The sequence below is a fragment of the Dromaius novaehollandiae genome, chromosome 14 (assembly GCF_036370855.1).
Source record: "Dromaius novaehollandiae isolate bDroNov1 chromosome 14, bDroNov1.hap1, whole genome shotgun sequence".
Classification (NCBI taxonomy): domain Eukaryota; kingdom Metazoa; phylum Chordata; class Aves; order Casuariiformes; family Dromaiidae; genus Dromaius; species Dromaius novaehollandiae.
In genome coordinates this window covers 12,028,185-12,041,345 of record NC_088111.1, presented here as the reverse complement: position 1 = coordinate 12,041,345, position 13,161 = coordinate 12,028,185, and the positions used below count along the sequence as shown (strand labels likewise).

Genomic DNA, 13,161 nt, shown 5'->3' with positions numbered 1-13,161 from the left:
AGAAGAACAGTGTTTTTTAAAACTGTTCCCTAGGTGTGATGATATAATTTAGCACATAGACACACTCACAGACATACATTATGATTTCCTAAATCATATCCCTTTTTTTTTCAGAAACTCAATAGCAAGACAGTACAAATTACGTTTACTTAATACAATATATAATGAGATTAAGTAATAACTGTTCTTGGATTAATTTCTGAAAACTGTTTGCTTCACTGCACTGTAGTTCAGGTAGATAAAGAAATTATTTTTGATCCTTGGAGCAAAAACTCTACTGGCAAGACAGGATTGTTTTGGTTTTGTCAGGTCTCTTAGAAAGCTTCTTTTTAAATGGGAAAAGTAACTAAGCAAAACCAGGAAATACCTTCATCTGAAAGGTTATAAGAGGCATTCGCAAAGACTAACTTTAAGCAGAGTGGCCTTCTACAGACTTCATTTCCACAGGCTTATTTAGACCAGCAGTTTAGTAAGACTATCTACACACTCTGGGGGGTGCCTGCCATCTTCCCTCTGATTATATAGGAAAAACAAATGAGACTAAGCTCTTTATATATCTACACTCAGTGTCCTCCTATTGTAATAATTTTAGATATAGATATATTTTGCAGACTAATAGCTTGTCTTCTACTTACTCAGGCCCTTTGACTTCACTAGTTGTATCAAAGCCTTGATTTTTAGTTTATACAGTGAATTAAGGAAGAGTTTTCCTTTAACTTTGTAGAATCATGTTTACTAATAACGGTACACATGGTATTTTTTATTAACGTGCTCATAGTGCTATGAGCAGTAGTTCTAAATATTCATGTTATTCTCACAGCTCTTCTGATGAAGACGGTAAGGCAGTATGGTGCTTCTAAAGGGGTATACAAAATAATTCTGTCATGTTGTCATTTAAGGTAGACTTAAGAGGTTACGAAATCAAGGGTGTTCATTCTGTTCACTTCTCAGTGAGCCTGTTTCCTTCTGCTGGAGTTCTGTTGATAGAAACAGATCAGGTTTTTTTGGAGAACAGGGTCTGAGAACTGCCTGAGCACTGTATAGTCCTGTTAACAGTGCTGTGACTGATGGTTTCACGTCTTTGTTTGCTGCTGTAACACCTGCGCGGCAAATAGAGTGATGTGAGCATTCCTCAAATTATAATGAGATAAAAATCAATTTAATTCCACAAGAGAGGTTTTGCTCACAAAGACCACTAAGTACTATCATTTGCTGTGTAGCACTGTAGTCTTGAAAAAATGATGTACACCACTGGCCCAGGGGAAAAAAAGGTATGGCAAAGAGTGCTTATGGTTAATATGTACTCTTGTATTGGAAGCTGGAAGAATACCATTTTGTTGCACAAAACTGTTTTGAGAACAGATACTGCTGTTGAATTTTAAAAAGCTGATATATGCTGGAAGTGAAAGGAAGAAGAAAAGCCAGGTTGTGCCTAATACTCCAGGGCAAGCACTCAAGAACAATTTGTCACAGGCCAGCTGTGACTTAAATGGTTGTATTTGCCAGAAACATCTCTTTAGATATATGTGTGTGCGCACATGCACACGCATGCAGTCTCTTAGAGTAGCATCTCTCTGTGCCTGGATACTACTTTATTTTGTTGTCCTGCCTGTGAAAAGGGTACCAAAGAGTGTTAACATGCAGGTTTTTCAGTCAGTAGAGTTTCTTTTCTTTACAGAACTGCTGCTCCATCTATTTACTTTCATTTTGTCTCTACTGCTATTCTTACCTTGCTCTAGCTAGTTTGGGGGGACAAAAAAATATATAGCACCAGCTTTTGACAGTGTAGCCCTTTTCTTCAGTCCTTGATTGAGCAAAAGGTATGGCCAGTGAAACTAGTGATTTTTAAATAAGCTTAGTTCTACTTTAAGCGCAACCTAATTTTATCGTTAAACATTAACAGCTACCATAAAAGCAGAGTAACTAGACCAGAATGAAGACCTCTGTAGCCCACTCTGCTGCTTCTATTAGCAGAACCCTAGGGAAGAGGCAGAAGACAGCAGAGTTTGTAACAATGTTTCTTAAAAATACTCTTCCAGTCTCCAACAGTGTGTCTTTTAGGGACTTACTAAACCGTACTAATGTTGTTAATATACTGCTATTTAATAATAAATTCTTTTATGGATTTTTCCAGTTCATTTTTGATTTTTGAAAACTTACCTTTCACAGTGGTTCACAGGAAGGAGTTTCAAGTTTCAGTTTGTGTTATGTGAAGAAATACCTCCTTTTGTTTGCTTTGAACTTTACCTGTGGTTTGTACTGAGTCATAAATCCGTAAATGAAGTACAGTGAACACTGGTTCACATCAATAGTTATTTTAAAAAGTAGTTCATTAATCAGCACTTACAGGGTGATAATCTGGATCATGTGATAAATTTCATTGCTCAGTCAGAACTCCTTTCCCCCTGCCCCCCAAAATTCTCTACAGAGTTCATGGGAAGAGAATAAGGGTCTGTACTGTACCCATTACATATTTATTATGTCATTCATATTCCAGTAATTTAGCCTTCATTCTCTTACAGTCTCATTTGCTGAGAGAAGCATTTATTTAATTGAAGGCTCAGTCTAAATAAAGCATGCTACTGATTGCCTATGCTGATTATTCTAGGCATTCTCTTTCTAATTTGGAAAATCTGCTTGCTTTTCTGAGGTTTATTTTTATATTGGTAATTTTCTTCCTGTATTTTTACACTGTCCATAGAACTGGTTTGAACAGTCCAAATTGAGGCTAGGCCAGTCACATTTTGAACACAGAAAATCTGACCAAAAATGTTTCTTGTACATCAGGAACTAGAGTTGGAAAACAACGACTTCTGAATTACACTTTTTTTTTTGGAAGCAAGCCATGAAAGTGAGCATAATTATAGAAATTAGAGTCAGACATCCTTGGAATTTAAACTAGTTCAAGACTGAATTTTTGCCCAGTCTCATCTGTTCATGCGAGAAAAACTGTTTTCTAAGTAGATATTTTCTTAAGAAATAACTTTTAATATTTCAAGATAAATGTGGATGCATTCTTTTCCATACTGTTTTAACTTATTTGGAATTTTTTAATCATTGCATCTAGATTTCCTTTGAGACTGGGACTCAATCTGTATTTCTTGAATTAACTTCAATTATCAAACATCAAATAATGGTTTTAAAAATAATAAAGCTTACAGGATTTTTCAAGAAGTTAGGAAAACAGATGTACTTCACAAAATCTTACTGTCTCACTGGAGATTTTTTTCCCCCTCTTTGATACCTAGTCTTTTATTTAGGGAGGTAGTAGTTGTGATCACTTCAGATCTCACTAATATTGTCTCAGACCTCACTAATATTGTCATACACAAAGTTATGCTGTAATTCTTTTATTCCTGTAAGCTATTGAGCTCTGCCACTGTAAGACTTCAGACTGTTAGAAGCCAGAGACCTTGGACAGAATCCACAATTTGGTGCAGGACATCTTGCCACTAAAAAGTGAGTCTCGCCTTCCCATTGTTACTGAAATCCCTGTAGGCAGCCATTTGATGCTTATGACACTACTTCAATAGTGTAAGCTTTCTGAGAGTAATTCCGAGGAGCACACTTGATTTTTTTTTTATTTTTTAAATCAGGGTCTTTGAAAAGACATGCAATCCTATGCATACTGCCTGCCAGCTCCACCAGATTCAGGCATTGTCTGATTATCCAGAATGCCCCTACACAGATATACTTCTAAGAATGATTTCTCTCACAGGGAGAGCGCCATGGGCCACCTCCCGTGCTCACACAGGAAATCCTTGGTTCAAGGCGTGATCGTAATGTAGGCTTGTAGCATGCTCTCCCCTCACCTTGTCTTAAGGGGGAAAGATAGATAGGAGACCAACCACTGCATACCTAATAATATCCATGGTTATGTGGTAAAGGAGAAGAACATGGAGAAAAGGAAGACAACATGAATTTTTTAAAAAAATCCTATTACAGTTCAATGGAGTAATATTATGTAAGATATCTGCTGCCTGTATAAAGTAAAGCAAAAGGAGGGCAAGGATAGCATTTAGTTTTTAAACTAGAGATATTTTAAAACGAATAAACTATTCCTTAAACAGACAGGTTGGTCAAGAAACTTACTCATTAAAAAAGAAGTGACTGTCTGTTGGTCCACATGGAAGGAGGTAGGCCACGGTCCCATTTCCTTCCTGTTCCAGAGTTGGAGAAATGCCCAGTCTTCTTACTAAGTTACAGAATATAACAGCAGTACAGTACTAAGTAAGGGAGAAAAGTCCAGGAATTATGGGAGCACAAATGAACAATAAGGCAGGACTGGGATGTAATCACTCTCATAGGAATTATACATGACACACAGCTAAATGCCTTTGTTCTTGTACAGTGCAATTATGTCAAAATCATGCTGACCCCTTTTCCCTGGTGCTGCAAAATTGTTGTTCAGAAGGGTTTCTCAGAGTGATAAGGTATAATTTGTGGAAAGACGACGCTGCAGTTTTAAAATTCTGTAAAATAACCTTAGCTTCTCCTGCTAACAGACAAACTGGCTTCCTTTTGCTATTTAGCATGTAGTTTCTATTCAGATAATGAACCATTTTCTCATCTGATTCTTGTCAGAAATAAAATCTTCAGCATGTTAACAACACTTAGATAAATAAAGCTCTTTTTTATTATTTTTTCAAAGTTCTGGTCTTCTGATTTGTGCATTTCCTCAGGATGTAATCTGAGTGCTGTTTAAAATGCACTTTTCATAGTATCACCTGAAAGAGATGGAGAATATTTCATATAGGACACAGTTTCTTTTAGTACATAATTCTGCTTTGGATTGTTTTGAGATTCAGAAGTACTAGAAGGTGTTCATCACTACAATGCATAATCTCTTCCAAAGCAGAACTACTGCACTACATTTGGACGTGACAGTAGTATACGTACATTTGCTCCTGAGCCTGGTAGTCATAGCCTTCCTTTTTTGTACCAAACTAACTTTTCTGTGAAGCAGCTACAGGAAATTTCAGCTATTCATTTTATATCTCCTTCCCCAGTAGGTCAGACAGTATCCATTATACCACCTTCTGTAAGAAAAGCCCTTGTTAATACACCCTGCTGTTTTAGGTTACAGAGAGCACCAGGAGAAAAAGAGAGAATGGAAATGCTGATAAAAATTGTCCATCTTACCAATGCTGTTAAACTCTGAGAGATAAAAATCAATGAGAGCTTGTTTAAGTTCCTGTAATGACTAGTTATTTCACATGTTGGCTTTAGAAAGCAGACACTGGAAATAGCAGAGGAGGAAAAAAAGCCTCAGGATTATTTTTTAATTTGCTGTTGCAATATCTACTCAAGAGAAACCACAAAGTATTTTTACCATGTTTTTGACTTGGAAAGAGTGTCCAAATTAAGATATTCATTTTGTTTGAAATTTGAGGAAAAAAAGGTGACTTCTGCTTTAAAGATACTGTTTATGAATGAACAGACAGATAGCATCAAAGGTAGCAAACCAAATTACATAAGCTATTAATTACTTTCCTCAGCATCTACCTGTTGCATTATCTAAGCCGCTGTGTAACCTTACAATCTAAAAGGATGCCTGAAGGGACAAAATGTAATGTATACATTAGATTAGCATAAAAACAAACTATTTATTAATTCACTTCATGGTCAAGCTAATGAAGAGTCTAAGGTTTATCAACATTTGTAAGTATTACATCTCTTCAGATGACATTTATTTACACACAGGTTTTGAGTATTTCATACATCTTTTTTGTATCAAAGATTTTCCCAACTGCTACTTCAGAAATCAAGAATTAAAAACAAATCACTGCTCTAGCTACTTTTTATGAGTAGGGACTATACCTTTTTGTGTATAGCTGACTCTACTGAATTGTATTTAACTGACCCAAGCCTACCTTAAAGCAGATTATTAAAATAGTGCCTGCAAGGACAAACACTGTTTGCTTCTCCCAGGGTTTAGAAAAAAGAGGTTGGGAGGGGTACTAATAATTTGACAGTATTACTTCAGAAAACCGTTTGAAATGAATAAATTAAGTTTGAGTGCACACATCTTAAGATTCTTTTTATGTTTAAGATCAAAAGCAAGAGCAAAGTAAATTGCCTGCTTGTCATCTTAGTATCATTGCATTGACTGGTTCAGATTTCCTGCTTATGCTAACTTACAAAAGTAAGTGGAAAGCAGTTGAGTGAATAAAAAAGTATTATTGAAGAAAAAAAACAACATCAATTAGACTTCTATTAATACACAGCAGCGACCTGTTTCTTTGTTCAAGATGTAATACACTGGAGCAGAACAATAACAGGAATTAACACTAGCACTGGAAATAGAGAGTACCTGAAAGATGAAGGCTGGGCAGAATTTTCACTAGGAGACAGCTAAAGTAGATACTAAATTCTAGCAGAGGTTGATCTTAAGAGGCTAGATCCAAAAATGCCATTCCTGCACTGAGCACCTGTCCGGTGGAATTAGTAGCTAAATGACATATACTACAAGGGGGAATGTGGACGATCAGCATCCATAAACACCAGCTAGTTTAGAATGAATCTGCCTCACACAGCCAACAGGATATAAGAGAGGGTTTAAATCGCATCCTCTCTGGTCTGAGGTATCATATTTTGGGCTGCTTAGACATCACTGTTATTTTAGTTCTGTACTAAAATAACTTCTTGAGTGTAGGCAGTTAGCAGATGTTAAACATAATTATGGTAAAGTTGCAGTATTTGCTCAAGAAGAAAAACGCTACATGATTCATGGGCCTTAACTTTCTACCTGGTGTCTGCTGGTTTTAGGCTGAGAGCTTACTAAGTCTAGGATGGGTTCCTCAAAATTTTCTTTTGAATCCTCAAACATGGAGAGATAATTATTTTTCTTCTAGCATAGCTAAAGTTGCTATATTACTTTTGTATCCTCTATTGCTTTCCTTCCAGTTACACTGAAATTCTATTTTGGGGTTTGGTTTACATATGTGGTGACACAAAGTTTTAACTTTTGTTCCTCCTTTTAATTCCAAAGATTAAATTCTGTGGATGGTGGAAAGATGTTACTTTAGGAACACGGCTGCACCTGGTAAAAAGAAATAGCTTATTTCCCTTACTAAGCACTTATTTCCCTTACTAAAGGATAGCGTTATATGGGTTTTCATCTCACTATAGTTTTATGGTTGTTACTTTTTTGTAAGTTTTTTTCACATACTAGAATAGCTTTGCTTATCTGCAGAAAAAGTGGAAAATATTGAAAAGAACTTGCATTATTATAGTAGCACTGTCACTTATTGGAAGGTAGTACACACATTTTGCACATCCAGCTGGTGCAGTAATCAAGCAGGCCCAACAGCAGGTGCCTAAATGTTGGATCCCTGGTATCTTCATTTAGCTGCGACTTAATTCTGCAGGTAAAGAACAAGATACAATAAGGTCTGTGCTAGGTGTTTGCCTGAGAGTGGAACGTAGAACATTGCTGGAGATCATAGGTTACCTGTCGAGTGCTTGAAGGAGAGCCAAGTGCTACATCCATAGGAGAGCCAAGTGCTACATCCATAGGCCCATCAGAGACAGCTCTAAGCTGAGAGCAAACTGGTAACATTAAGCATAGGGTGTCACATGTCCTCCCCACGCACCTTATTCCGAGGCTGCAAAAAAGCAGCTCCATCTACTCAGCATCCTCTCCTACCTGATCAAGACTTGTTTATTTAAGTACATTGCCACAGAGGAAGATACATCCCACTTCAATAACTGGGACTGTCATACATAAAGCTCCCCTTAAGTTCAGTTTTGTGCTCTGTTCTGGGAAGTAAGAGCAGAGAATGCCCAACTCCCACCCCATAAGTAGTTCTAGATGGGCACTTATCTGTCACTGTGCAGAAAGGAATGTAAGATGCACTGGTGGCAAATGCAGCCTAGTGATTTGGGTATGTGTGTTTGTTTATAATGAGAAAGAAAGAAATGCTGAGTTCTGCTGCCAGAATTGCTTAAGTATATTACATTAAGCAGTCACTGTAATAGCCTGCAGGATAGTATGGAGTTGAGAACTGACGCCGCATTCTCAAATTACCTGTAGCATCAGTTGTAAAACAAACATCCTTATATTATGATTCTAAGGATCCAAATATTATCTAGAAAGCCTAAGATCTCTATGAACTTTTGTATTCTACCATTCTTTTAAATGAATGTTTTTTAAAAAAAAAACCAAAACGCTGATTGGTTTTCTCCCAGAGAGGGAAGAAAAAAACAAACAAACAACAAAAAAGAAACCTGTTTTGCCAGGCTCCTGCAGCTGAGCCAAAGCACTCTCTTGAAGTTTATTATGCTGAATTACAAATGTAACTTTTGCACCTGATAGGTATGTTGCACTGAGCAAAGAGAAGTAGCACTGATAAATTAATGAGAATGGCTTTCATAAATATAGACAAGTTCCACCTGATGATAACCTTCACGTGCCACTAACATGTTATTTCATTCTGTTTTCTACTTTCAGTCATTTGCTATTTACGTAAGGTTGGGATTGTGACTTATCAGTACCTGTATAGATTTTACCAAGCACACAGCATAGTATGTTATATTTTGGTTTTCCAAGCAGCTTAACTTTTAATTAAAGGTTGAGCCTATAGTTGAGCCTCAGCTGAACCTAGACTGGTACTTTACAGCAGTCTTCAAATCAGTATCTCCCATGAAAGCAAAGGAAAACATTGATGTAGCTGACTGGCTTAAGACAGCTTCACCTGCTTTCCTGTTCATTTAATTACTGTGAAAGAGGTCTAAATCCACTGTAGGAGAAAAAGGTGATAGGTTTTCTGGCTAGGGAAATAAGGATTTCCTTGTAAAGTTATAGGTATGTTCCTAATAACAGCTCTTTGCCTTTAAATTGTCTCTGCTATTATCCAGAGTTTCTGCTGTCTGAAGGTAAAAATCAATTGTTAGAATTTTTTTTTGTGTCTTTTAAGCCTGTAGCATCTCACAAACTACCCCTTCTCAGGCCTAGCAGTTGAACAGGATTGAGCATGGGTTACTTTTTGTATTGAGTATGGAATGGCAGGTTGCTGGAATATATAAAAGATAACAAATGAAGCTCATCCCTAGAGGCTCCGCTCAGTATTTTGTAATGATAAACACAATGGTTTAACCTGTGCAGTACCTGCGGTCAAGATTTACCTTATGTCTTGCTACAGCTACTAAGAACGCAGAGCATAAACTTAAATAATTCATTTCTCTGAGTATGCTTCAGTGATTTGCAGTTTTCTCCTAATTTCTTTGAGCATCCTTTAGGTTTTTTTGTACAGTGAAAGCTTTCCCATTCTGACTTTTTTAAACAGAAAGATGTCTCATTATTTATGTCCAGATTATATTTTCCTTCTTGGTCACAGGCATCTGTGGCTTTCATACACCAGTACTAGCGTATTAGATTACATCTTTGAAACTCACTCAGGGACTCTTTTTAACAGCTATCTCAGACACATACCCTTCTATCAGGCTTTACAATGCAAAGCTGGCAGGTGGAACAGTTTTAGTGGCCATCTAGGCAGCTTGCTACCCAATCTCTCAGTAAACATGGCCAAAGAGTGATCCAATCTACAAAATGCAAGCAATGCATATCCAGATTTAAAAGAAAGTCCCAGGGACTATTTAATGTATCTTACAGAAACCACCATGGAACAAGTGATGGAACCAATACCTGGAGAAGGACTCTGGCAACAACAACAGGGCCTTACTGTAGGAAATAACCAGATTAATCACCGTATTACTGTGGCTCTCTGAAGCGGCAGAAATTCCTGTGTCATGCAGAGGAATTAGAGGAGATAGTGCAACACAGCCAATGACAAGGTCCTCTGTAGCAAGACCAGATACACTGCCATTTTTCCTTCAAAGAACGGGTTAGTTTACATAGTCTTTTATACTCTTTAGGGAAGGCTTTCAAAAACAAACAAAAATGTGTGTAATGTGGGGGGAGGCTTCTTTCAGATGGGTGAGAAGAATTAGAGGCTTTAAGAAAACCAGAATTTCCTAGTCTTCCTGTATGCAAATATTACAGAGCAAAAATCTCGCATGGCTGGACACCATAATACATACCACATGTCTCAGAGAGCCAGGGTAGCAGGCATCTTCCAGACAGTCAGGAGCAGGAGACTACAGTGGCTCCTCAGAATGCCAGTTATTTCATCAGTACCAGCAGCCCTCAAAGCTCCATCAGCTGTGAATACACTGTAAAAGTAAAGTGAGAGCCTGTGGGTTTGAAAGGCCAAGGAACTGGAAATCATTTTTATTGCACCAGCTTAACACAGGCTGCTTTCTACTGTGCTGTCAGACTCTCGGTATTAGATGTGGGAACTGGAAAGGTAATTTAGTTATATGTGCCTGCACATTTAAGACTAGCTTTTAGCCTAGTATGGTGAGCAACACCCTCACTGTGTGCTGAAAGAAAGAATGCCATCAGGAAACACCTCACACTGCTCTGCAAGAGCTAGCAATTGTCCACGTGTACCCTGAGTGTGCCTGAACCGTCACTCTTCCGTGCTACCCTACCCAGGAACAGCCACATGTTTAGAGTTTTGTTTTGTTAGTTTATTTTTCAGTAAAACTCTGTTTAGCAAGGTTCAGCATTTATAGACTACTACCAGCAAAATACTTCTCTATTATAACACAGCAGTTTTTCAGCCAACATAGCAAACTGTATGGGCCCACTTCCGCTTCTGATAGGAAAGATTCAGTTTCATAAAACAGTCAGTTACCTTTGATAACCTGCTGGCCATGTAGTCATATTTGTCATAAGAGATTTGGCATGTTTTTTGAGTAACTCAATATTAACCTAATATATTTCCAGACGCTGCAGAACTATCAAAGTGCCTACATGACTAAGGAGCACATAACCTATTGAATTTAAATAGAAAAATATTTCTAAATTATGTAGGTACTTTTGAAAATGCCACTCTCCTTTATTTTGTCATTAATAGTGTCCTAAATCAACAGCAGACTGAAACTTTTTCTTTAGCAATTTAACATATAAAATTCATTTATGTGTTTTGTATTTGATAATAAGTAACACAATTTCCAGTATTTTTAGCCATCTGGTCCAGTAGCTTTTCTATCTCAGAACAGTACAGACTGGGAGTAAATGCAGCCTCAGGAAGCTGTGACAGTCTTACATACATGGATCTTAGACTGAGAAAAGAAAAAGGAAAAGGAAAAGGAAAACCTCCCCAAAAACCTCTTTGTAAAATTTGGTTTTTACACTTACTTCACATTTTTCATTTCCCATTTACATGAAGTGATTTGCACTGTATTTGAAAGCAATACACGTTACCAATAATAAGCTGTAGAATTCCCTTCCTGTTTAATTTATTATAACGTACATTGTGCTTTTGTAAAGAATAAAAAAAATAGATCTTGCCCATATAGATTACCACAAATACCTGTATTAGGATTTTCAGACTTCCTATCTGTTACTATTCAACTTACTTCCCATTTGGGTAGTCCTAGCAAACAGAATAATATGAGCATTCTTAAAAGAATTTTAGAAACCTTTTCAGAAGCATGTTAAGAACTCCTCTCGCTTACAGATACATGTTCCTATCAAAATAAATGTGCACCATCTTAAATCAGCAGGAAAGGTGGACATTAACTTTCTGTTCCTCTGTGAATGCTGTTGACTAAGCTGTGTAGTCATGTCTACCCAGCAGTGCACATAGAATGGCTAAATGGTGAAGGATGCTGGCATAATCTGGAAATGATACACTTGACTATTATAGCAAGTTCTGTCCTGTGAAGAAGTTAAATTCTCAACTCTGTTATTAGTAGTTTTACAAATTCTACATGCAAGGTAAGTAATTAGCATTAGAATCATATATATGAACTTATTTAACTTTTATGATTCATGAGACGAATCAACACTTAATTGTTTTGTAGTAATAAAACCATTTGATTAAGATTTATAAAACATCAAATGAGGAGGGAAGAATAATCTGTTTGGTAGTGTGAATTTGACCTGTAAAGGCAATCAGAAAGGTCATTCAGTACAGCTGAATGAGTACAGTTTCCACCAATTTATAGGTTTATTTTTGCAAGACAAAAATGTAGAAAAAATGTAGACATTTGTAGAAAAAACAAAATGTAGAAATTAGTGGTTTGGAGATGAAGATGACACAATTTCATTTAATTTGAAACTAAGTGTTTGAAAATTTCTGAAAAAAATCCCTACTGAGGAATCATGGCAGAAAAGCAGACCTGGCATGTGGGTCTCCTTAAGAAGTTAGTCAAAATCAGACAGCATTTGCAAGCCTAACTAATTTTTTGTTGCATTATCATATTCTGAAGGAAGAGAAAGGATGACTGGACTTCTGTAAACATTAATTTTGCTAATCTATTACAGAATAATTCAGTCAGGGATTTCAAAGTACTTTATAAAGCCTTAAATATAAAATGTGCTAGTTTTCTTTACCTGCTGCGGGTTGTTGTTTAGCTTTTCTCCTACTCCTAACCAATCTTGGATGATGCTTGCATGCTACCTACCCAGAATTTTTTGATGCAGCATATTGCTGTCTCCCACAACAGACCAAAGTATTTCTTTAAAGCTCATAATAGAGTAATTTTCCTTCAATACAGTTCAAGATACAAATGATCGATCAAAAAAAAAAAAAAAGAAGAAGAAGAAAACCAGCCTTAGGTCATTAAGAATACCAAGGAAATCACAACAGAACAGCCTTATTTGTATCCCATACTAGGTAAATGTTAATTCATGTGATTACTGTGCTTAGCTCTTCTTGCAGCTTGTCAACCTTTCCCTTCGTGGTTGTTCTCATATTTCTTCTCCTCCCCACATTATAATGTGCAGCCTCTTATGCTTATAAGATTTCTTTGATGTGCCTGGCTTATTTTTTTATTCCAGGTATCATCTGTGATATAGCCCCAGTATCTCTGCAGAACAGATAACAAATTATCTTCCCATCTATGTTTGTTTGTTTTGGCTTTTTTTAAGGTCACCAGCCTTGAGTAAACAGGTTTAAGCTCTCCTCAGTGAATTTTCTCCATGTTAATTGACAAATACAGCTATCTGATGCTTGTCTTTACACTCACCTTTCAGAACTACCATTCTTTAACCAGTTACTGTTGTTTGTTTGTTTTGTAATTATAAGCAGCATCCTCTAAAGTGTTCATTCTTTCTGGCAAAAGGAGTAGCAAGATGACAAACACCCC

The 13,161-nt window shown here is 36.8% G+C and overlaps 1 protein-coding gene across 2 annotated transcripts in view; it reads left to right on the top strand.

The window, feature by feature from the left end:
* CPPED1 (calcineurin like phosphoesterase domain containing 1) overlaps positions 1-13,161 on the top strand; it is a 55,367-nt gene that overhangs the window by 39,260 nt on the left and 2,946 nt on the right. The gene's annotated exons all lie outside the window — the stretch shown is intronic.